The sequence below is a fragment of the Microcebus murinus genome, chromosome 8 (assembly GCF_040939455.1).
Source record: "Microcebus murinus isolate Inina chromosome 8, M.murinus_Inina_mat1.0, whole genome shotgun sequence".
NCBI classification, from domain to species: Eukaryota; Metazoa; Chordata; class Mammalia; order Primates; family Cheirogaleidae; genus Microcebus; species Microcebus murinus.
The window spans coordinates 100,878,390-100,901,200 of record NC_134111.1 but is presented as its reverse complement, the minus strand read 5'-3'; the positions used below and the strand labels follow the sequence as shown (position 1 = coordinate 100,901,200).

Genomic DNA, 22,811 nt, shown 5'->3' with positions numbered 1-22,811 from the left:
AACAGGAGTGACTTCGTAATTGGCAGGGCCCCCAACAATATGAGAATTCAGGGCCACTTGTTGAAAACTAAGAATTTCAAAACGGCAGCAGCATAGCATTAAACCAGGCGAGGGGAACTTCTAGGAACAGGGCCCTGTGACTGCACAGGGCATACACCTGACATTTACACGCCTTGCTAATAAGCGTGTAAGTAAACTGTGAAGTGCTGAGACTCCCAAGTGCCCATATCTCAAATCTCAGGGTCAGAAAGTACACTTGGGAGACGGTCACAGCCGGGAAGTGACAGCCCACCGCAATGTAGCCCCTCTGCCATTCCCATTGTCCCCTCCTGCTCAAGGGCCCCCTCAGAGGGATAAAAGACCACCCCCTTTAGAACCTTCTGGATTTGTGCACCTGGTGGCATGAAGCCAAAAATGGTGGGTCTGAACTGCTGAGGGACGCAGTTTTCTTGGATGTGGAGGCAGTGGGTTCTTATTTTCTAACTCGATTTAAAATATGGGATGTTCACAGTCGCCGTCTGTGTGAGCTGGAACTTGTACTTTTGACAGCTCTGCCGTGCCCTGCCGATCACCAACATACTTCTGCCTTTTGGAAAAATGCTTATCTTAATGCAGTCAGACCCTCCTGTGTCCCTTGCCGTGTGTCCTTGTCCTCCCTTCCCCTTCTATTTTTCTACTTACACTTTCCCCGCCTTTTCCTCCTGCCCACACCTCGGCTGCCCTGGGCACTGCTCAGCCCTGGGAAGGTGGGAGCCAGTATCTCCTCAAGTGTCTTAAGCGTCCCGGTCCGTGAAGGTAGACCACAGACCACCTCCCTCAACCCCACTCTCCACCCCTACCCCTTCCTGGAGCCCCTGTTGTCATGGGAACCCCTCCCGGGGAGCGGCATCCCACAGGGAAGCCGGTGGGTGATGCCAATGACAGCGTGAGTGACGGTGGTCGCAGCTTTGGGCCCTGGCGGCAGGGATGGGCAAGACAATCGCGCTAAGAACTGTGCCTGTTGGAGACTCTTACCTTGGCCAGAGCGGCCATAAGCTCGCACCAGTGGCCGAGCCCGCCCAGGCCTTGCGCGGCCGCCCAGAGGCTCGGAGGCGGCCAGATCTCCCCGCCCAGCCCTGCCGGCTCCACCGAGGGACACAGGAGCCACTGTGTGTCCCCAGATGCTGGCGAGCTGCTAGCCCCAGGTCAGACGTCCCACCTCCCAGGACAGGCGTCCTTTCCCCACCTCCGTGAGCCCGTCGTGTCCCGAGTGCTCACCTCTGACACTCCCAAGTTACCCCTAGCGCCTCCCCAATGGCGAAAGTCCCTTTGTTCCTGCATCACATAATTGCTGAGCGCTTTGTCCATGTGGGTGGGGCTGGGGGACGCACACGGACGGTGGTGGCCCTCAGGCTGGCAGGGCGAGGCAGTGCCGTGCCCCACGCCAGGCAGGACGCCCCCTCCGTGAGGGGAGCGCAGGATGCACCCCAGTACGGTCACGGGTCACGAGGCTGATGAGCCGGTGGCTGCGCTGAGACGGGAATGTCATCTCTGAGCCTGGGGTTGTCTCTTTGCAGAGGCCCCAGGGAGTCTCCAGGAGGCTGCGGGGCAGGGGGCTGGGCCCGGGAGACATTCTTTCTCTTGGCCTTGGGTCAGACCCGGTGCGGCTCTGCCTCTGGGCTGAGTTTCCCCACCTCTCTTTGGTTGACGGCGTCCTGGAGGTCAGCTCCCTGGGAGACCACTTGCGGTCTGAGCACGGGAGAGGGGACATATGCCTGGAGCGTCCCTCAGTGGGCTTCTTTGGGGAAAATTGCTCAGGTGGTTGATTAAGGACCTGGGTTGTCTGGGAGCCCGGCTCTCAATCTTTCCACCTCAACCTACCTTACCTCTGGGGGGGTGGGGGAGTCATGTGTTCTTTTTGTGTTCTCCTCTCTCTTCAAACGAGGAGTGTGGAGAAGATCAAAGGAGTGATCAGGGAGGCCTGCACGGAGGAGGTGGCCTTTAAACTGGGCATCACTAAACAATCTTGCATCACTTATTAATTATTTTCCAGAAGGAGGAGAGGAGCTGATGGGTATGGCTTTGTATGCTATAAAGTAAGGCTCTTTAACTTGAAAATAAGGTAGTAATATTTTTCACGCTCATCCTGATGGAACACTGCAGGTTCTTTAAATAGCACATGTTCACAGATAGCACACTCCAGGTGGGTAAAGGGACTACAGGGTTTTAGCAAGGGACTGTCTGGGAGCCTTGCAGGGTGGCAGCTAGCAGAAATGGCGGCAGGGACCAGGGAGGCGGGAGGCATGTTTAAGAGAGGCTGCCTGCACAGGTGTGCCGGACGGGAGGGCAGGTGCCCAGCCCGTGATGCCTGGACCCCGGAGGTCCACAGAGATCAGGGTAGGGTCGGGACAGCCAACGTGCCTCGAGGGGGATTCACCTGGCACACCCATACCTGGCACCTGCTGGCTTTGCTTCAGTCACCCTCAACTGGGGCTGCAGCTCTGGGCACCAGCGTCAGTGTCCCCCTCAGTGAGAAGCTCCAGCCACCAACTGTCCAGGTCTTTGATGCGTTTAAAAATGAGGGCGCTAATTCATCCTTACTTAATGAGTACGTTTCCTACCGGAGACAAACCCTGCAAAACACAAGCTCTCCAGAAGTTCGAGCAACTTGGACAGTGCCCTTAGAGAGATAAGAGAAGCTTGGGAGCCCCTGGGGTGGGGACCAGCGGGGCCTGAGGACCTTGATCCCCAGGTCCCATCCTCAGGTGGCAAGGGTCGGTCCCAGGTGGCTGACGTGTGGAGCATTGCTCAATCCCATGAACAAGTCGGCACAACCTACTTGTGTCCGCGTTTCAGTCCACCCGACAGCGAACTCCGTGAGGGCTGGGTCCTTGGAGAGCGCCTCGTGCAGCCAGTCAGCAAACACGTGCCGCGTGCTCCGTCCGGGCGGGAGGCGACACAGCAGCTAGAGGGCAAAGCCCCCTGCTCCACTCCCAAGCTCCCCCTCTTCATTTCCGGCCCCCAGTCGCCTCCACCTACCTTCCTCCTGTCCCAACAGGCAGATTAGGAAAACCCAATTTCCTGCCCTTAGCTGATACACTCGCCATTCCTGAGCCAAAAGAGATTCCCACTAAATCCCACCAACGGAGCGAAAAACTCCCAAGTCTTTTAAGTGTTAGAACCCCTGCGCCCAGGCTCCCTTTTCCACGATGCTCTCTGTCGTAAACCCACTCACGAAAGCGGCCACAGCTCTAGCGTGTTTTGCTCCCGTCTGAGCCATAAAAACATTCCTTGGGAGGTTCTTGCGCGTTGGAGGAGCCTTCTTTTCTGCCGAGTTCCTTTTTAGGAAGTTAGCTTTGAACTTTAAGATGATTTCAAAGTTCTCTGTTTCTGGATTAAAAAGGGCATCTGGCACAGGGACAATTTCCCCAGTGCCTGAGCCGCCAGGGCCGTGGCCTGCAACTCCTGCAACTCTGGCCTCTTCGGAACCAGTTCTGCGCCGAGCGCACAGTCACCTGCGGTCGGCTCGCCTGGGCTCCAGGTCAGGGGGAAGAAGGATGGAGCGTTTCTAGCTTGGGGTCAAAATGCTCAATCTGAAATAAACAGGCCAGCGTAGGCTGTGCTTGGAAAACATCATTGTAGCTGATTTGTGTGTTTGCTGGAGAAATATCACAGAAATCGCCAACGTAGAGTGGCATGGGTGGACGGCCAGGCCAGGGTGTCCTGCCACGGCCCCAGGCTGGCGAGTACACGTGCTGGTGCAGAGACCCTGATGAAGTCACGCCCAGTCCCCTGAGTGGACAATGGGGTTGCAGATGGGAAGGGTGTCACCTGTCACAGACTGCCAAGCCTGCATCAGTGGGGCAGAGGGCCGGGTGCCCCGCTCCTGAGACAATCCTTGCGTGGTCACTCCTGCCTTGGTGGGCAGTCCAGGGCGTTTCTCAGCCCGGAGGAGACTCATCCACCTGTGTGTGTGTGTGTGTGTGTGTGTGTGTGTGTGTTTGTGTGTTGGGGTGGTGCAGGGTGAAGGCTTGAAGAAGGTGACCAGGCTGGAGAGAAGCCACATGGAGGGGCCCAGCGTAGCAGCCCAGTCCTGGGAGCAGGTGGCAGCGGGGGCCGTGGAGTCAGGTCCGGGCTCTGGGGGTCGTGGGAGGCCGTGAGCAGCCCCCGACACGCTCACAGGTGGGAGCCGACACCCCAGCACCCTGCGCGGCGGGTGCTCACTGGAAGCTGTTTGAGCAGTGGCTGCAGCTCTGGGGAAGGGGCTGAGACAAAGCCTCTGCCTCCACCGCACGTCCACGCAGCCCTAAGGAGAGGCCCCCGGCAGCACTCAGGGAGGAAACCGAGGCAAAGCCCGGCCTGGCGGGCAGCACAGGGGCAAGAGGAGAAGCAGCAGGAGGGGTGAGGGGTCAGGTGCGGGGCTCCATTCTGAGACTTAAGAGCGACAGGCCGAGGCAGATGCACCATGTGCTTCACCACCAAGGACGCGGTTTGGGCATTTTCTGGGGTTCACAGCAGTTACTCCACCTTTCCGCCCTGATGGTCCCAACGAGCACGCTCCACTAGTCTAGAAGGAGAAGAGGCTTCTGGATCCTGGAGGGCGGTGCAGGCTCCAGGGCTGAAGGCCGTCCCTGCAGCCTGGAGTCGCCTGGGGGAGTTCTGCCGTGAAGGTGGCAGGGGCGCGGGGTGGGGTGGGGGGAGGGGTGGAGTGGGGGAGGCTCTAGAGAGGGGGGCTGTTCCGTGGCTGCCAGACGGGAGGGTGGAAAGGGGAGCAGGGAGGGTCCTTGGGAAGCGAGAGTCCCCAGGAGGAAGAAGGAGCCGGGCAGCAGGGCTGGGGCTGGGAGGCAGGAGGGAGGAGGCACAGCGGGGGCGCTGCGCAGAGCCAAGGGGACACTGCTGCAGAAGCCGCGTGGGCTTGCCGGCCTGTCGGGCACAGTGACCGGGAATCGACTGTGGCATGTCTGCCGTCACCCAGGCGAGGAGGTCAGAAAACGCCAGCATGCATTAATCCTGGGTCTACCGGAAAGACAGCAAAGTCAGCACAGCCGTGGTCACGCTGGAGCGCCAAGCCCGGGCCTGGGAATCCGACATCCAGTACACCTGATTCTCCCCGGCTTGCCCCCCGGGCTGGGACCTCAGAGATCCCCACTCGGGGCTCTGGCAGGGGAGGCGGGGTGGGGCCTCGGTGGCCTCAGCGTGGCACCCCTGCGTCACACTGTGAACCTCTGGCTGATCACTGACCACCTCCCTTTGCATTTCTGCCCCCTGGGGCCTGGCTCGGGGCAGGTGGGTCTCAGTGAATACTTGCTAGACAGAGGAGGAGCTGGTGGATGGACAGAGCCCTCCTTGCCTGTCAGGGTGGGCGGGGGGGGGTGGTCTGTGCATGGAGGGGCTTCTGGGCCTGCCCAGGAACAGTGGGGCTCAGTCCTCCTTCAAGGATATTAGTGAGGAGGAAGTGGAGGAGGAGGAGGAAGAGGAAGAGGAAGAAGAAGAAGGAGTAGTGACTCAGCAGCATCCCCTGAGGGCTTGTCAGGAAGCACAGGACATCTAGGTTGGGCCCAAGAATCTGCATTTCTTTAAAGTCCCCAGCTGTTGCTGCCACTGCCACTCAAAGTGAACCACGCAGCCCGCAGAGGGGACAGCCCTTAGTCAGCACCGCGGAGTCTGGTTCTCCCAAGCCATTGCACGCCCCTGTGCCCCCAATGTCAGTCATTTACTTTCCACGCTGACAATTTTTAACAGGTGCGTGTACCATGTGCTGTTAACAGTTTCTGCAGAGTGGCTTTAAATTAAATTCCTTACTTCATTTATTTTCATCCTAAGCATTAATATCTGTGAGAACACAGGTTTGATGTGCTAATTGGATTTTTTCCTAAGACACATAAAATACATAACTATGTTGTGAACATTTGGTTGACCTACCTCCTAAAATCACCTCGAAAACACAGGTTCAAATCTCACGCAGCCGGAAGAAGAGGGGCAGCCGGAAGAAGAGGGGACAATGTAGATTTTATCCAAATCCTATGACTATTTTAGATGAGAGACAGTTGAAAGAAACAACAGCCCCTCAAAGTCCTAGCCATCATTTCTGCCTTTTTATTAATAAAAATATCTCCCTCCTGAATAATTCTCTCACCCAAACCAAATCAGGAATTCTGGAATTTCTGTGCACTGCCTGCCACCTCCCTCCCTGCCCCCAGTCAAGGCGTGTGGCACCCTCCACACCTCAGTCCACCTGACGTCCTGGGCAAACCTTCTTCAAGGCAGAGACACCTCCCTCCTCCCTGCAGGCCAGTGGGGAGACTCAGGATCACGCCAGAAGTGTGCAAAGGCAGTCTGGACACTTCCAGCACTGCACAGATGAGAGAAGGTTCTAGAAAGGAAAAAGAGGCCAGAGGATGATGAGAGATGCTGGGGGCATGGCCTCCTTCCTGCTCTGCTGGGGCCAGAACGAGGGGTCTGTAGCAGTCCCGGGTCTGAGCACAGGGTCATCCCAACCCTCATCTCTGCAAGAAGGAATCCGATGGGCTCAGCCCAGCCTCGGATCAATTCCTCCTAGGCCAAAGGGCCACTCTGCCCTGGGCAGCTGTGGCCAGGAGGTGGGGGGCAGTGGCACACAGGGTGCCCCCGTCCAGGGCAGAGGATAAGCACACTCCCTAGGAAGGGCTCTCGAACAGGAGGGCAGGATGGCTCCCCAGTGCCGTTCTGAGAAATCAGGTGGGACCCAGACATTCCCAACCAGGGACTCAAGTACCCCCCTGCATTCCTCTTCCGATTGTTATGGACTAAGTGTTTGTGTCTCCTCAAAATTCTTATGCAGGAGCCCCAACCCCCAGCGTTATGGTGTTCGGAGGTGGGGCCTATGGAGGGTACTTAGATTTAGATGGGGTCGTGAAGGTGGCCCCGTGATGGGATTAGTGCCGTTACAAGAGGAAGAGGAAGAGACCTCCCCTTCCCCACGTGTGCACACACTGAGAAAGGCCATGCGAGGGCGCGGTGGGAAGGTGGCCGTCTGCAAGCCGGGAGCAGAGCCCGACCACGTTGGCACCCTGACCTCGGGCTTCCAGCCTCCAAAACTGAGAACATAAATCTCTGTTGTCTAAGCCACCCAGTCTATGTATGGCAGCCGGAGCAGACTAAGTCAGCAATACTGGTCTTGTCCTTTTTAGCAGGCCTTTTAATAAATCCCTATGAATGTGGGTTAATAAATGAGTTCGCAGCCACCCCGACGGGCAAACGATCCCGCTGCTAGAGCTCAACAAAGCCCCAGTGTTGGCGTCCTGTGTCCCACACGCAAATACCCCCGTTTGGCTGTGGAAATGACATTCCCCCGCTTTCCTGCAGCGTCTGTTTCCCACTGCGCCTGGGAGCTCGGCCGCCCGGCCCTCCTCCCTCTGGCCGGGGGGCGGCAGACCTTGCCCACAGGGCTGGGAAGCTCGCCCAGGGCGGTGGCTGGCCAAGGCGGTGGCTCACCCTAGAAGGAGCAGGCCTCCTCCCGGCTCACTCCCCGCCCAGGCCCACCCTGTCTGAGGGCCGGGAGACGTTGAAAGAGGGTTGGTGACCCAGGGAGCTTCACTTCAGCAAAGTAGGCTGGCCCTCCCCTCCCCCACCCAGCCGAGAAGGCTGCTGTCACCAACATGCCCGGAGGGGACCGGACTCGTGGCTCCACCAGCCAGTGCCCCAGACCAGGTGTAGCTTTCCCTCCCGGGGACAGAGCCGAGGGGAAGGCGCCGATAGACCCCTTGATTTGTTTTTTTAAACTTTATACCTGATTTTTATATTGAGCATTATACACATTTCACAACCTTTGGTTCTTTATACACCCAAGAGTAAAAGCAGTGCGAAACACTGGATCACCCAGCTGCAAAGAGTGAAGCGAGCAGGCTGGGGGGACGGCCTCGGAGTGCCTGCGTGCCACCGGCACCACAGTCTCCCTGGCGCTGTACCCTCACTGCACAGCTGGGGACGTCCCCACAGAGAAGGGACAGAGGCCATAGGCAGGGCGCGCTCAGCTCAGGAAGATGGGGATGTTCGGCAGCTGCCTCCGCCTGCTCTGCTGGGCTCTCCAACGGGGGCTCCGCTCCGTCCACTCACACGCGGGGCGTGGCTGTGCCTGCCCTGCCCTGTGCTAGGGCCACCCACCCGGGGCCCGCGTTGAGCCTCCTACTGTGAACTAGGGATGTGCGGAGTGCACGTGTGGAGTGTCCAAGGACCCCCTTCCCCCAGTCCTGCCAGGACGGGCTGGGAGGGCACACCTTTTCGGGGGTCCCTTGGCTGCAGCCCGACGCAGACTCCAGAGGAGGGGAGAAGACTGCCTGATACCTGGTGGGCCGCACAAGAAGCGGGAGAACACCCCACCCACGCACCGCTCGCTAAGGATCGTGGGACTGGCTCCCCGCAGCCACTCTGAGGAGGATACCTGCACCTGCCTCGAGCCCTGCCTCCCAAACTGCCCAGGGCTCCCCGTGCGGAGGGAGAGGTTGCTGGGCAGACAGTGGCCCCGCTGGCATGAGCCACTGGCAGCCTGAGGGCTCAGTCCCCAGAGAGCGCCAGGGCTGTCTCCCCCAACCTCCAGCTTGGTCCCCTCTGTGCTGGCTTCCTCGGTTACTGCTCTCTGGCAAGGTGCTTCCTGAGCACATGCTCTGCCACGCCGCCAGTCTCTCCACTCTCCCCTGCGTCCACTCTGGCCACCCCTTTCCTCTGGGACCTGGAAGACCCGGGTTCGAATCCTGCCTCGGCCACTCACCAGCTGTGTTATCTCGGGCAAGTTGCTGAGCGTCTCTGAGCTTCAGATTCCTCTTCTCTAACGTGGGACCAAAGTTAACCACCCGCCCCAGCCCCAGGCTTGTTTGAGAATCAAATGCATCCCGTGGAAATCGCGACACCAGCGCCTGGAGCAAGACCACTGAGGCTTCCCCGTGGGAAGAGCGGGAGGAGCGTCTGCTGCTCAGCCATTTCCTCCCCAGGAGGGTTTGTCTCGGTCACCACCCAGGTCACTGCCGTCCTGTCCCCGTGGCCTGCGTCCTCCCTAGAAACCATCGGAAGCCACAGGGAGGGCAGCTGCAGGTGGCCGGCAGCCTCCTCCTGTCCCACGAGGGCACCATCTCCCAGACGTGGCCCCGTGGTGACGCCAGGCGGAGGCACGGCCACCCGGAAAGAGCAGCCCGTCATAAGCCCCGGGAGCAGGCGAGACACCGGGAGAGGAAGGTGCAGAAGAGGAGGAGGACGGAGGGAGCACCCCGGAGAGGGAGGACCCCAAGGAGGTTAGCGGGGAGGCCAGAGTTCGGGGAGCCTTGCCTCTGTGCACCGAAGGCCCAGGATGCCAACACTCTGGAGAGAAGAGGGGGAACGTGACCCCTCGCCTGAGGCCTGAGGCCTGTCGCTGACAGTGGGGGGGAGGGGTCGATTGGCGCTGCGTGTAGCAGGACACTGGGGGCTTTCTGGCCAGCGTCTGACCGCATCATGTTCCAGAAATCTCCACCACAAGCCCAAGGAGGGCACACACTCCCGATGGGGCCACGAGGCCCTGGCATGGGTGCCCGGCTGGTAAACCAAGAGGCCCTGGGATCCATGTGACAGAGGTCCCGCCAGGAACAGGACCGCAGAGGGCTGTAATCCTCTCTCCAGCCCACGGACAGCTTCGCTGGGGAGGCCGGTGTCATCTCGGGACCCTGGCCTGCTCCTCCACCCCGGCCCTGCAACGCCAGCCCAGTCTCCCCACGGCCGCAGCCCCCAACTCCTGGGCAGCCTGTTGCCCATTTGCAATTTGGGAAAGCAACAATCACGACAAAGCCAGACTCCTGTTCCAGAGAAGAGAGGATTCTCAAGGTGTGATCGGCGAAGCAGCAACGTCTAAGGACGTGTTAGAATTGCAAACTCTGGGCCCAGCAATCTGTGGTGCTCCCCTGGCTCTGAGACCCCCGACAGAGAACCACTGCTGTAGAGCAACGCACGCCACCTGGGTGAACAGAGGAAAGCAGCCAGGTGCAAGAGAGAACACTCTGACGATTCCATGTGCGTAAGCTGCCCAAACAGGCAAAGCAAGCCGTGCTGTTAGAAGTCAGAAGTCACCTCGGGGACAGGGAGCTGTGACCTCCAGGGGGCATCTAAAGTGGTGGTAACTTTCTCCTTCTGAGTCTGGGTTCTGGTCACACAAATGCATTCAGTTTGTAAACATTCAGCAACCTGTGCACTTAATATGGGGACTTTCTGAACCCTACTAAATTAAAAAAAAATTCTTTTAACCAGATGAAAGTGTAAACTAGAAGTGTCACCCCTTCATTGCGTTTCCTCATAATTGGTTTAAGTCACATGGGGATGACCTGGGGGTCTGCCCCGCTGCTCCAGAAAGCAAGAATCTGGGCAGTCTTTTATCCTGGGCCAAAAAGGTTTTACGAATTCACCCCGAAAGGGGCCTCAGCAGACAGCAGGCCGGGCTGGCTAATTAAAACCAGAGAGAACTACTGACCCACACATCTCGAACTAATGCTGCCATTTTTGGTAAACGCTGCTGCTTCCACATTTTCCCCGGTTTACAGATAATATTTCCAGAGAGCAAGCTGCCTCATTCGGTCACCTGGAGGGCTGTTTCACAAAGAGCTTATCTTGGAGGGCACACCAGGAAGTCACCTTGCACACCTCGAGGCATTCTGTGCACGTTTCACTCTGCTGTCGGGGGATGGGTTGGAGGCCAAAGGGAGAATCTGGCCTCACCTGCCAAGGAATTTTCCAAGCTAAATGTGTGGGACCTTGACAGGAGGCAGAATGGAGTTCTATGGCTCTGTCGCCTGTCTGCCCTTAGGCGACAGGAGATTCCAATCTGCTCTGCTGTTCTTCTTTTCTTTTTTTTCTTTTGAGACAGAGTCTCACTTTGTGGCCCAGCCTAGAGTGAGTGCCGTGGCGTCAGCCTAGCTCACAGCAACCTCAAACTCCTGGGCTCAAGCGATCCTCCTGCCTCAGCCTCCCGAGTAGCTGGGACCACAGGCATGCACCACCATGCCCGGCTAATTTCTTTCTATATATATTAGTTGGCCAATTAATTTCTTTCTATTTATAGTAGAGACAGGGTCCCACTCTTGCTCAGGCTGGTTTTGAACTCCTGACCTCGAGTGATCCGCCCGCCTCGGCCTCCCAGAGTGCTAGGATTACAGGTGTGAGACACCGCGCCCGGCCCCTACTCAGCTGTTCTTGATGAGGATAATCTCAGCCCTACCGGAAGGATCCGTTTTTCTTAAGGGTATCAACGCTCCCCAGCCCCCTTGTCCACTCAGAGCCGTAGTCAACAGGCAACACAGAGGAGCCACCTGGACAGGTGTCACCGTGAGCTCGACTGCAAGACAATCCCCACCAAACACTCACCAAACACTCCACCTCGGAGGAGAGAGAGGGTCCATACCTCCTTGCAAAACGCCTCTAAAATCTCCACGGGATCGGGCAGAAGCCCTTGGGCTGTGTCACCCTGCAGAATTACTTTCGCTTGGTTGTGCTGAAGGACTGGGGAGGAGGTCGGGAGAAAGACCACCTGCTGAGCACGGACTGGCGTCCACGGGCCACGTGCTTCAGCGTCACCTGGAATGCTCTGAAACCCACGTGGCCTCGCTCAGGCAGAAATCCCGGCGTGGAGCCTAGGACTCGCACACAGTCCGCCCTCCACATCCACGGGGTCCGCGTCCACAGGTTCAGCCAACCCAGGATCAACATATTCTGGAAAAAATGGATGGTTTCATGTGTGCCGAACAGGTACAGACATTTTTTTCTTGCCATTGTTCCCTAAACAATACAGTATAACAACTCTTTACGTACACTTAACATTGTATTAGGTGCAATAAGAGATGCTTTAAAAAATGCGGGAGAATGTGCGTAGGTTATATGCAATTACTACACCATTTTATGTAAAGGACTTGAGCACCCGCAGATGTCGGCTGTCCAGTTCCCCCGTGGATAACGAGGGAAGACTGTATTTAACAAGCTGTTAAAGCTTGCAAATCAGTGCACGCGGCTGCATCTTTCCTAAGAGCATTTGCTAGGAATCCCTGCCAGCCTTAGTACAAACATGACAATTTCTCCTGAGCCATTGGTCGGTTTTTATCCCTCAATGCAGTGGACTGAGTCGCTGACACATTTCCCTTTTCATGTTGGCTACTGGGAAGCTTAGAGTAATTTGAGGCCATCCACATCAAGAGTCTTTGTAACATGATTTTTTTAAAGCTTATCTCCCGTTAAGTTTTATGACCCCACCCTTTTTTTTTTTTTTTTTTTTGAGACAGAGTCTCACTCTGTCGCCTGAGCTAGAGTGAGTGCCGTGGAGTCAGCCCAGCTCACAGCAACCTCCAACTCCTGGGCTCAAGTGATCCTCCTGCCTCAGCCTCCCGAGTAGCTGGGACTACAGGCATGCGCCACCATGCCCGGCTAATTTTTTCTATGTATTTTTACCAATTAATTTCTTTTTATTTTTAATAGAGACAAGGTCTCCCTCTTGCTCAGGCTGGTTTCCAACTCCTGACCTTGAGCGATCCTCCCACCTCAGCCTCCCAGAGAGCTGGGCTTACAGGCGTGAGCCACTGTCCCCTGCCGGCCCCCACCCTGTTAGTAGTCTTTCTTTTGTCCTCTTTTCTATTCATGCTGTGTTGGATGAGTGAGATATAAATATAAATATTGTTGTATTTGTAGATGGAAATAGTATCTCATTGCATTAATTTGCATAAAAATGCATAAAGAAACCAGCTACCACACACTGGTGTCATATCTAGGAAGCCAGCGTGGTGGGTCCTCATATCAGCCTCAGGGCTGAGATAAAGTTTGTCTTCACTGCATGACAGCGTTGGAATAGGAGGCCGGGTGGGAAGCCACATGCTCAGCTCATTCAACCAGCGGGGCGAGGGACAGGGATGACAAGCTGTGTTTGGCTGGCCCCTTCCCCCTCGCGCCACCACACGGCTTTCCCAAAACGTTCTATGGTTTGAAGAAAACACTTAATGCTTTAATTCCTCTGGAGTTTGTTTGGTTAATTTATTATGAGGACTTAAACTGATACATTCCCCCAACTGTTAACCAATGTTCCAAACTTTTATTGACACCCTTCCATTTTTTAAAAAATAACTTTATTGAAATATAATTCACATTTTACACAATTCACCCATTGAGAGCATCCAATTCAACCATTTTTAGTATACTCACAGTTGTGCAATCAATTCTATTTATTTATTTTTCTTTTTTAAAAATTTCTTTTTCTTTTAAATATTTTTATTACTTTCTTTTCTCTCTCTCTCTCTCTCTCTCTCTTTTTTACAAAAGCTTAGTTGGTACCAATGTGCAATCAATTTTAGAATATTTTCTCATCTCACCAAAATAAATCCCATACCCATTAGCAGCCATTCACTCCTCTTTTCCCGCAAGACACCCAGCCCTGGGCAACCACTAATCTGCATTTTTTTTTTTTTTTTTGAGGCAGAGTCTTGCTCTGTTGCCCCAGCTAGAGTGCAGTGGCATAATCATAGTTCACTGCAGCCTCAAACTCCTGAGCTCAAGCAATCCTCCTGCGTTGGCCTCCCAGAGTGCTAGGATTATAGGCGTGAGCCACCGCACCCCGCCACCAATCTACTTTCTGTCTCTGTGGATTCTCTGGTTCTGGATGCTTTATAGAAATGCACTCATATAATGTGTGGCCTTTTGTGATTGGCTCCTTTCATTTGGCAAATGTTTTCAAGGTTCATTCACGTTGTGGTATGTATCAATGCTCAATTTCTTTTTTTTTTTTTTTTTTTTTTTTTTGAGACAGAGTCTCGCTTTGTTGCCCAGGCTAGAGTGAGTGCCGTGGCATCAGCCTAGCTCACAGCAACCTCAAACTCCTGGCTCAAGCAATCCTCCTGCCTCAGCCTCCCAAGTAGCTGGGACTACAGGCATGTGCCACCATGCCCGGCTAATTTTTTGTATATATATTAGTTGGCCAATTAATTTGTTTCTATTTATAGTAGAGACGGGGTCTCGCTCTTGCTCAGGCTGGTTTCGAACTCCTGACCTTGAGCAATCCGCCCGCCTCGGCCTCCCAGAGTGCTAGGATTACAGGCATGAGCCACCGCGCCCGGCCTCTCAATTTCTTTTTATAGCTTAATAATATTCCATTGTATAGATATACCACATTTTATTTATCCATCCATCAGTTGATAGACATCTGGAGTATTTCTACTTTTTGCCAATTATGATTCATGCTGCTGTGAACATTTGTATACAACTTTTTGTGTGGATGTATGTTTCCATTTCTTTTGGAAATGTACTTAGGAATGGAGTTGCTGGGTCATAGGATGACTGTGTTTAACCTTTTGAGGAACTACCAGATGATATTCCAAAGTGCCTGCACAATTTCTCATTCCCAACGGTAGTGTATAAGGGCTCCAATTTCTCCACATCTTCACCAACACTTGCTATTATCTGTATTTTTTTGACAGCCACCCTAATGGGTGTGAAGTGGTATATCACTGTGGTTTGGATTTGCATTTCTCTGATGGCTAGTGACATTGAGCAAGTTTTCAGGTGCTTATTGGCCATTTGTATATCTTCGGAGAAATGTCGATTCAGATCCCATGCCCATATTTTAATTGGGTCATTTATTATTATTATGTTGTACAAGTTCATTATATAGTCTAGCTATAAGACCCACAAGAGCCTTTGTCAGATGTATGATTTGCAAAGTTTTTCTCCTATGAGAATTTTCTTGATGATGTTCTTTGGAGCACAAAATGTTTTAATTTTTTTTTCTTTTTGTTTTTTGTTTTATTTTATGATGTCCAATTTATTTTCTTTTGTTCATTGTGCTTTTGGTGTCATAGCTAGGAAACCATTGCCTAATACAACATCAAGAAGGTTTATGCCTATATTTGTTTTTAAGGGGTTTGTAGTTTTAGCTCTTATAATAAGGTCTGTGATCTATTTTGAATTAATTTTTGAATATGATGTGAGGTAGGGATCCAAATTCAGTCATTAGCAAGTGGATAATAAGTAGTCTGAGGATTGTTTGTTAAAGACTATTCATTTCCCATTGAATAGGCTTACCACTTTTGTCAAAACTCACTTGGCCATAGATGTATGAGTTTATTTATGTTTTTTCAATCCTATTCCATTAACCCATATGTCTATCCTTGTGCCATCCTTGTGCCAGTACCATACTGTCTTAATTACTGTTGCTTTATAGTAGGTTTTGAAATCAGGAAGTGTGATTCCAACTTTGTTCTCCTCTGGCGTGAGCCCCTTGAATTTCCAGATGAATTTTATAATCGGCTTATCAATTTCTGCAAATAAGCCACCTGGGAGTTTTAATTGGGCCGTGTTGAATATATAGATCAATTTGAGGGGTATTGCCATCTTAACAATATTAATTCTTCTGATCTGTGAAGATGGGATATCTTTCTATTTATTTAAGTCTTCTTTAATTTCCTTCAATAACATTTTATAGTTTTCGGAATCTAAGCTTTATACTTCTTTGGTTAAATTTATTCCTAAGCATTTTATTCTTTTTGATGACATTATAAATTAAATTTTTAAAATTCCATATATGATTGTTTTCCTTCCTACTATATAGAAATAAAATTGATTTGTGTATGCTGATCTTACAGCTTGCAACCTTGATGAACTTATTTATGATTCATAGTTCTAATAATTTTTTCTTTTACTGGATTCCTTATTTCTTAGGATTTTCTATACATAAGATCATGCTATCTGCAAATAGATATAGTTGTACTTCTTCCTTTCTAATCTGAATGACTTTTTTTCCTTGACTAATTGCTGTGGCTAGAACATCCATTACAATTCTGAATAGTAGTGGTGAGAGCGGACATCCTTATCTTCTTCCTGATCTAAAGAAGGAAGCATCCAGTGTTTCACAATTAAATATGGTGATTGCTGTGGGGTTTTTGCACATGCCCTTTTTCAGGTTTGAGGAAATTTTCTTCTCTACCTGGTTTGCTGAACATTTTTATCCTGAAGGGCTGTTGAATTTTACACTTGATCTTAGCCAAAAGGCCGAGAAGCGATGGGCTGTTGAATTTTATCAAATGCTATTTGATGCCAAATGTCTGATAAGATGATCATGTGTTTTTCTCCCTTGTTCCATTCATATGATATGCTACATTAATTGATTTTTGCATGTTAAACCAACCTTATGTGCCCAGGATAAATTCTACTTGGTCATGGTTGTGTAATCCTTATTTTATGGGTTCAGTTTACCGGTATGTTGTCAAGGACCTTTTCTTCCATATTAATAAGAGATATTGGTCTATAGTTTTCTTTTCTTGTGACATTTTTGTCTGGCTTTGTAACCCTTCTAGTTTTTATAATTGTGATGCCTCTTCTATAAAATAACATTTTTATAAATAAGAATTTATTTCTAGGCTGTTCATTCTGTTTCACTAATTGACTACCTTGTATCAATACCATATTCCTTTTATTACTGTAACATTTTATGATATTTGGGAGAAGTAGGCTTTCTTTATTACCTATATTTCTCAAAATGTTTGAGCTATTCTTGTCTGTCTATACCGCAGATGAACTTCATAATCATTTTGTCAAAATATTCTGATTAGTTTTTTTAATTGGAATGACACTAAAACTATATATTAACTTGGTAAGAACTGACATATTTTTAATATTGCATTTTCCTATCCAAGAAAAACCCACATTTCCCTAAATATGCAACCCTCCTTCCCTCTCCCAAGGTTTTCCTTTACGTGGGTTGCTCTTATTCATGTTTATTGATACAGTTATCCTTGGTTTCTGGCTTTATTACTACTGTAATTAAAATCTCTCTACTTTCTAATTCATTTCTATTGACATGTAGTGAATCTGTCTTATTTTGGACCTGGGCTGAATTCTTTGTATTAATAATTCCAATAGCTTCAGCTTTTTATTAATAATTCTGATAGCTTTCAGGTTTTCTAGGCATACAAATCATATCACCTGCAAATTATTTTGAGAGAAGAAAATTTCATCTTTCTTTCTGATGGCTTATTTGTTTTATGTCTCATTATGTTGAACAAAACCTCTGGAAACATGTTAATAATAATGAGGGCAGGAACCCTGCTCTTGATGGGAACATCTCTGACTTTTGTCATCATCACATTTGAGAGGTACACAGTACTCTTTATCACGGTGAATTCTCCTTCTAGTCTCATTTTTAAAGGTTTCTGCTGGGAATTGGTATTTAATTTTGTCAAGTGACCTACTGATGTGCTATATTGTATTAAGACTTTCTAATGATTATGAAATTGCCTCAATTTTATATAAATCACTCTGAGAACATTTTGATAAAGGAATTAAACCTCTCATTTAACCATTCATTCTTATTCTGATCTACTGGGAAATCTCAATTTTTGCAGGAGTACACATAACACAGCTGTACGTTTCCCCATTGTGGCTACGATTTCCCTCTGTCCAAACTCGTTCCCTGCCACATAGCAGGGCTCTTGGAGGCTTCTTGGCCAAATTACATAACTTCCCTGTCTCTTTCGGTTTTATAGCTGATTCATTTCTGTATTGAAGAGTTTGTGTTATTTGTTTTTTTCCCAAAAGATTTATTTATTTAATTTTTGAATAGATTAATACATTGACATAGCTTTTAAAAATTTTTAAATATTTAAAAGTACATACTTTAAGGTCTCCTTCCTCCCGACCCTATTCCCCATCTTCCCAAACTCCCACATCTAATTTTATGTACATACATATATATATTTACACACACACACACAACCATTGGCACTAATTTCTCATAACCACTTCCAGAATGTTTTAGGCACATCCAAATAAATTTGAATACAATTCCCTCTTTACACTTATAGAAACATATAATGCATACTCTTCTGCCCTTGCTTTAAAATATATATATATATATATATATAATATATATATATATATATTCTAGGATACTTTCTTAATCAGCACTGTATATATATCTTCTAGAAAATGTTTAGAATTTTCTAATTTGTGTGACGGGTTTCTGATTAGAGACATTCTGGTTGTTTCCAATCGATTGCTCTTGAATAATGCTGCCGTGAGTCACTAGCTCCTAGGTGATGCTAGAGTGAGTCACCTGTACCCGGGCCACTCCCTATGTGCACAAGCAGATCCATGGGCCAATCAAAGCATGTTTGCTTATTTTTTAGTATTTTTTTTTTTTTTGAGACAGGATCTCACTCTGTCACCCAGGCTAGAGTGCAGTGGCATCACCATAGCTCACTGCAGCCTTGAACTCCTGAGCTCAAGCCATCCTCCTGCCTCGGCCTCCTTAGTAACTGGGACTACAGGTGCACATCATCACACCTGCCCTTTTGTTGTTATTTTTTTGTAGAGATGGGGTCTCGCTATGTTGCTTAGGCTGGTCTTGAACTCCTCGCCTCCAGGATCCTCCTGCGTCAGCCTCCCAAAATGCTAGGATTACAGGCATGAGCCACCGTGCCTGGCCTTGCTTTTTATTTCAACAGACGTTATCAAACTGCCCTGTGGGGATGGAATCGATTTAAAACCCACCAGCAGTGATGGGGCTGCGTGTTGCCCCCCAGGTTCATGGACTGCTTTGCAAACCTTTGCATTTTTGCCACTATAGTGAGGTCAGGGATCTCAGCATGGTTTGGATTTTCTTTCCTATTATGAGGCAGGAGGTTGGAAACCTTTTCACAAGTTTTTCTTCCTCCTCCTCCTCCACCACTACCCAGGGTCTTGCTCTGTTGCCCAGGCTGGAATGCAATGGCATCATCACAGCTTACCGCAGCCTCCAACTCCTGGGCTCAAATGATCCTCCCACCTCAGCCTCCTGAGTTCTTTCCATGAGTTTTTAAAGGTGATTTGTATTGACTTGCCTGTGAGCTGTTTATATCCTTTGCTCATTTTAACCATGCTCAAATTTTCCGAAGTTCAATCTCATACAAATCAAAGTTCTTTTCTCTTCCCTCCAGCAGGAACTAGACTATCAGGGGAGTGGGAGATGAGCTGGGCTGAAGACACCCCTCCCCCTTCCTTTTCCCCAGGGGTGGGGCAGGGGCGGGACCAGCATGCCCCAGTCTCCTTCCTTGGCTGGTTATGCACCTGTGGTTGGAGGTGTCCCTCTGGTTCAGCCTTGCTCTGGCACCTCCCCTGATGGGGTCTTGGAGGTTGTCTTTAGCTAGTGTTTATCTGAACCTCCCCACAACACACACACGCGCACACACACACACACACACGCACACACACACATGCGCGCGCATGCACACACGCACACACGCACGCACGCTGGAGACCATCCCTCCCAGAGGGGCCACCACATCTCCCTCTGGCCCCAGAGGGGCATGTGTGCTTCCAGCCCCTTCTACAGCTGGGGCCTCCCATTGTTGGCCCCCAACCCCTGCCACTTGCTGGCCTTTGGGCTCCAAGGACCCTCAGGGAACTCCGGGGTCTTCTTGTGTAAAGACTGCTCCAAAGGCTGCGGAGAACAAAGACAGGGGTGGGAGGGGACCCATTTCCTTCAAGGATGCAGGCCATGGTCCCTTTGAGCCTCATGGTACAAAGTCATCCAACAGCTCCTGTCTCCAGAAATCCTCTGACCCAAAGCCAGTGTAGCTTCACATCTCAGGAAGCATGGGTGGGGTGACAAAAAGGACAAGGCACTGTGGCCCTGGGCTCCCAGAACCCCTCCCAGGAGACTCTGGAATGGGCCCACAGGTCACAGCCCTGCAAGCTCCCAGCTGGGAGCCTCCCCTTCCTGCAGGGACCCCCCCGCCCCCCCCCGTCTTTTCCAGGGCTCCCTTGGAGCCACCGTCCTCTTTGCATAGGCTATGGCACCCCCAAAACACCCAGCTCCTCCCTTCTCCCTCCTTCCTTTTATCAAGGAGAGGGATTACTGTAGGGTCATGCTTCAGCAACCCCTCGGGGCTGCTGGCTGAACTGAGCCACAGCAGGAATTTGTTTGGCCTTAATAGCAATTCCAGAGCCACAGGAAAGAGTCCTGCTCTGTGTCGTGTGACGTTTCCACCCTGTTTTACGCCTCCTGCTTTATGTCGGTTCCATCTAATTTTGCCTTTTGATTTATAAAACTGTACACATGTAGTTTCCTTTAGGTATTTAATCGACAAATAAAGATGGAATATAGTCAAGGTAGACAACGTGATGCCTTGACAGATATATACATTGGGCAATGATTATCATAATCAAACTCATTAGTCTATCGATCACTACCCAGGCTGTACCTTAGATTCCCAGAACTTGTTCATCTTATAACTGAGAGTTTGTACCCTTTGACCAAGACCTCCCCCGTTTCCCCTACTCCCAGGCCCTGGCAAGCACGTTCTACTCTCTGCTTCAAGGAGTCTGACTTTTTTGATTCCTCATGTAAGTGAGATCCCGCAGTACTTGTCACTTACATGGTGCCTTCCAGGCTCACCCAGGTTGTTACACACGGCAGGATCTCTTTTCTTATGGCTGAATAATATTCCATTGTATTAAATATATATGTGCCACGATTTCTTTACCCATTCCTCTGTTGATGGACATCTGGGTTCTTTCTATATCTTGGCTATTGTGAATAAGGCTGCAACGAACATTGGGGTGCAGATATCTCTTCAAGATTCTCATTTCATTTCCCTTGGGCGTACACCCAGCAGTAGGATTACTGGATCGTATGGTAGTTCTATTTTTAATTTTTTGAGGCACCTCCATACTCATTCCCATAATGGCCAATTTACTGTCCTACCAACTGCACAAGAGTTCCCTTTTCTCCACCTCCTCACCAATGCTTGTGCTCTCCCATCCTTTTAATAATCACCATGCTATTAGGTGTGAGATAATAACTCACTATGTCTTTTTTTTTTTGTTTTGGGGTTTTTGTTTTTTTTTTGAGACAAAATTTCACTCTGTTGCCCTAGCTAGAGTGCCGTGGGGTCAGCCTAGCTCACAGCAACCTCAAACTCCTGGGCTCAAGCGATCCTTCTGCCTCAGCCTCCCAAGTAAGCTGGGACAACAGGCATGCACCACCATGCCCGGCTAATTTTTTCTATGTTTGGTAGAGACTTGGTCTCGCTCTTGCTCAGGCTGGTCTCGAACTCCTGAGCTCAAACGATCTGCCTGCCTCAGCCTCCCAGAGTGCTAGGATTATAGGTGTGAGCCACCGCGCCCAGCCCTCACTATGGTTTTGATTTGCATTTCTCTTATGATTATTGACGTTGAGCACCTTTTCATACACCTGTTGCCCACTTGTATGTCTTCTTTTTTAAAGAACTTTAAAGCACAGGTCAATCATCAGCAGTGCTTCTTAATTTTATTTATTATTTAGTGGAAGAGCCTGCTGGTCCTGCCAATAAATTGGATTCTTAATTTTGCCTTGCGACACAGAGGTAGCTGTTTTTCTGTATGAGTGCATCGGATATTAGTGGAAAGTTGGAAGCTGGGGGTCAGCTCGAGCTGCTCTCATCCAAGAGTTTGCTCTGGTCTTCTGATGATAAAGGACAAATTCCCAAACTCCCTACACATGCCAGAAAGAGAAGAGAAAAGAGCACGTGGACCAGACATCAGGCAATGGGAGGGTTCTAGTCCTTGCTGTTGAAGCTCTGGGACCCCAGCTAGTCCCTGTCCCTCTGGCAAATAGGGAGGCGGCTGGTGGATCCTGGGAGCCTTCCTAGTCCTCCCCATCCGTTCGCACTTTCTAACTTTGCGTCCTAGTTCCTCGTTGCCTGATTTTTATTCATTTAATCTCTTACACTGGGCACCTACCATGTGCAAATATACAGATACCCAAATCATTGACTTACTTTTTTTTTTTTTTTTAGAGACAGGGTCTTGCTCTGTCTCCCAGGCTGGAGTACAGTGGCTTCATTATAGCTCACTGCAGCCTTGAATTCCTGGGCTCAAGCGATCCTCCTGCCTCAGCCTCCCAAATAACTGGGACTACAAAACACAGACAGTGTGCCCAGCTCCAAATCATTAACTTCTTAATCTTGGGCTCAGAGCCCTTGGGTTCCTTGAAGTGCTGCTTTTAAATCCCAGCACCTGCAGCTTTTCTGTAAATATAAAATAAAAAGGGGCCTGGTGTGGTGGCTCAGGTCTGTAATCCTAGCACGTTGGGAGGCTGAGGTGGGAGGATTGGTTGAACTGAGGAGTTCGAGAGCAGCCTGAGCAAGAGCAAGACCCCCTCTCTACTAAAAATAGAAAAATTAGCCAGGTGTGGTGGCGCACACCTGTAGTCCCACCTACTCAGGAGGCTGAGGCAGGAGGATCACTCGAGCCCAGGAGTTTGAGGTTGCTGTGAGCTAGGCTGACGCCACGGCACTCTACCCAGGGCAACTCTGTCTCAAAAGAAAAAGAGAGAGGTTTGGATTAGAAACTATGATTGTTAAGTTGGTGCCCAATGAGCTGTTCCTGTCGTTCGTATTTAACCTTCCAGTCACTTTCTGGGTAGTTCTGTGCTGGACCCCAACCAATGGACCACTTTCAAGTCCAGCTTCTGGCCACATGGCATCTTTCTCTGACCTCAGCAGACTCCCCTTCACACTCTGCTTCCTTCCCAGTGTCTTGGTTCAACACCCTCAAGGAGAAGCAGGGGTCTTTACTTTTCCCCTCTCGAGCCAAAAGCAGCTCAAGAAACCCAGTTAGGGAAGCTCTGCCCCAGCCTCCTCACGGCAGCCTCTGCTCAGACATCTCCAAGAGGCCTCGCTGACCACCTGCAACCTGTAACCCCCCCCCCCGCCCACTCCACCCCCACCCCGCCCCTACCTGCTCCAGGTATTTCCATGGGAACGAGAGTCTCCCCTGTCCTCCAGGCACCACACTGCCACTTTCTGCATCGACCCCTCCTCCCTCACAGCCGGGTGTCCCCCTCTGCC

At 50.6% G+C, this 22,811-nt stretch overlaps 1 protein-coding gene across 1 annotated transcript in view; it reads left to right on the top strand.

Moving 5' to 3' along the window:
- NGEF (neuronal guanine nucleotide exchange factor) overlaps positions 1–22,811 on the top strand; it is a 101,949-nt gene that overhangs the window by 446 nt on the left and 78,692 nt on the right. The window lies entirely within an intron of this gene.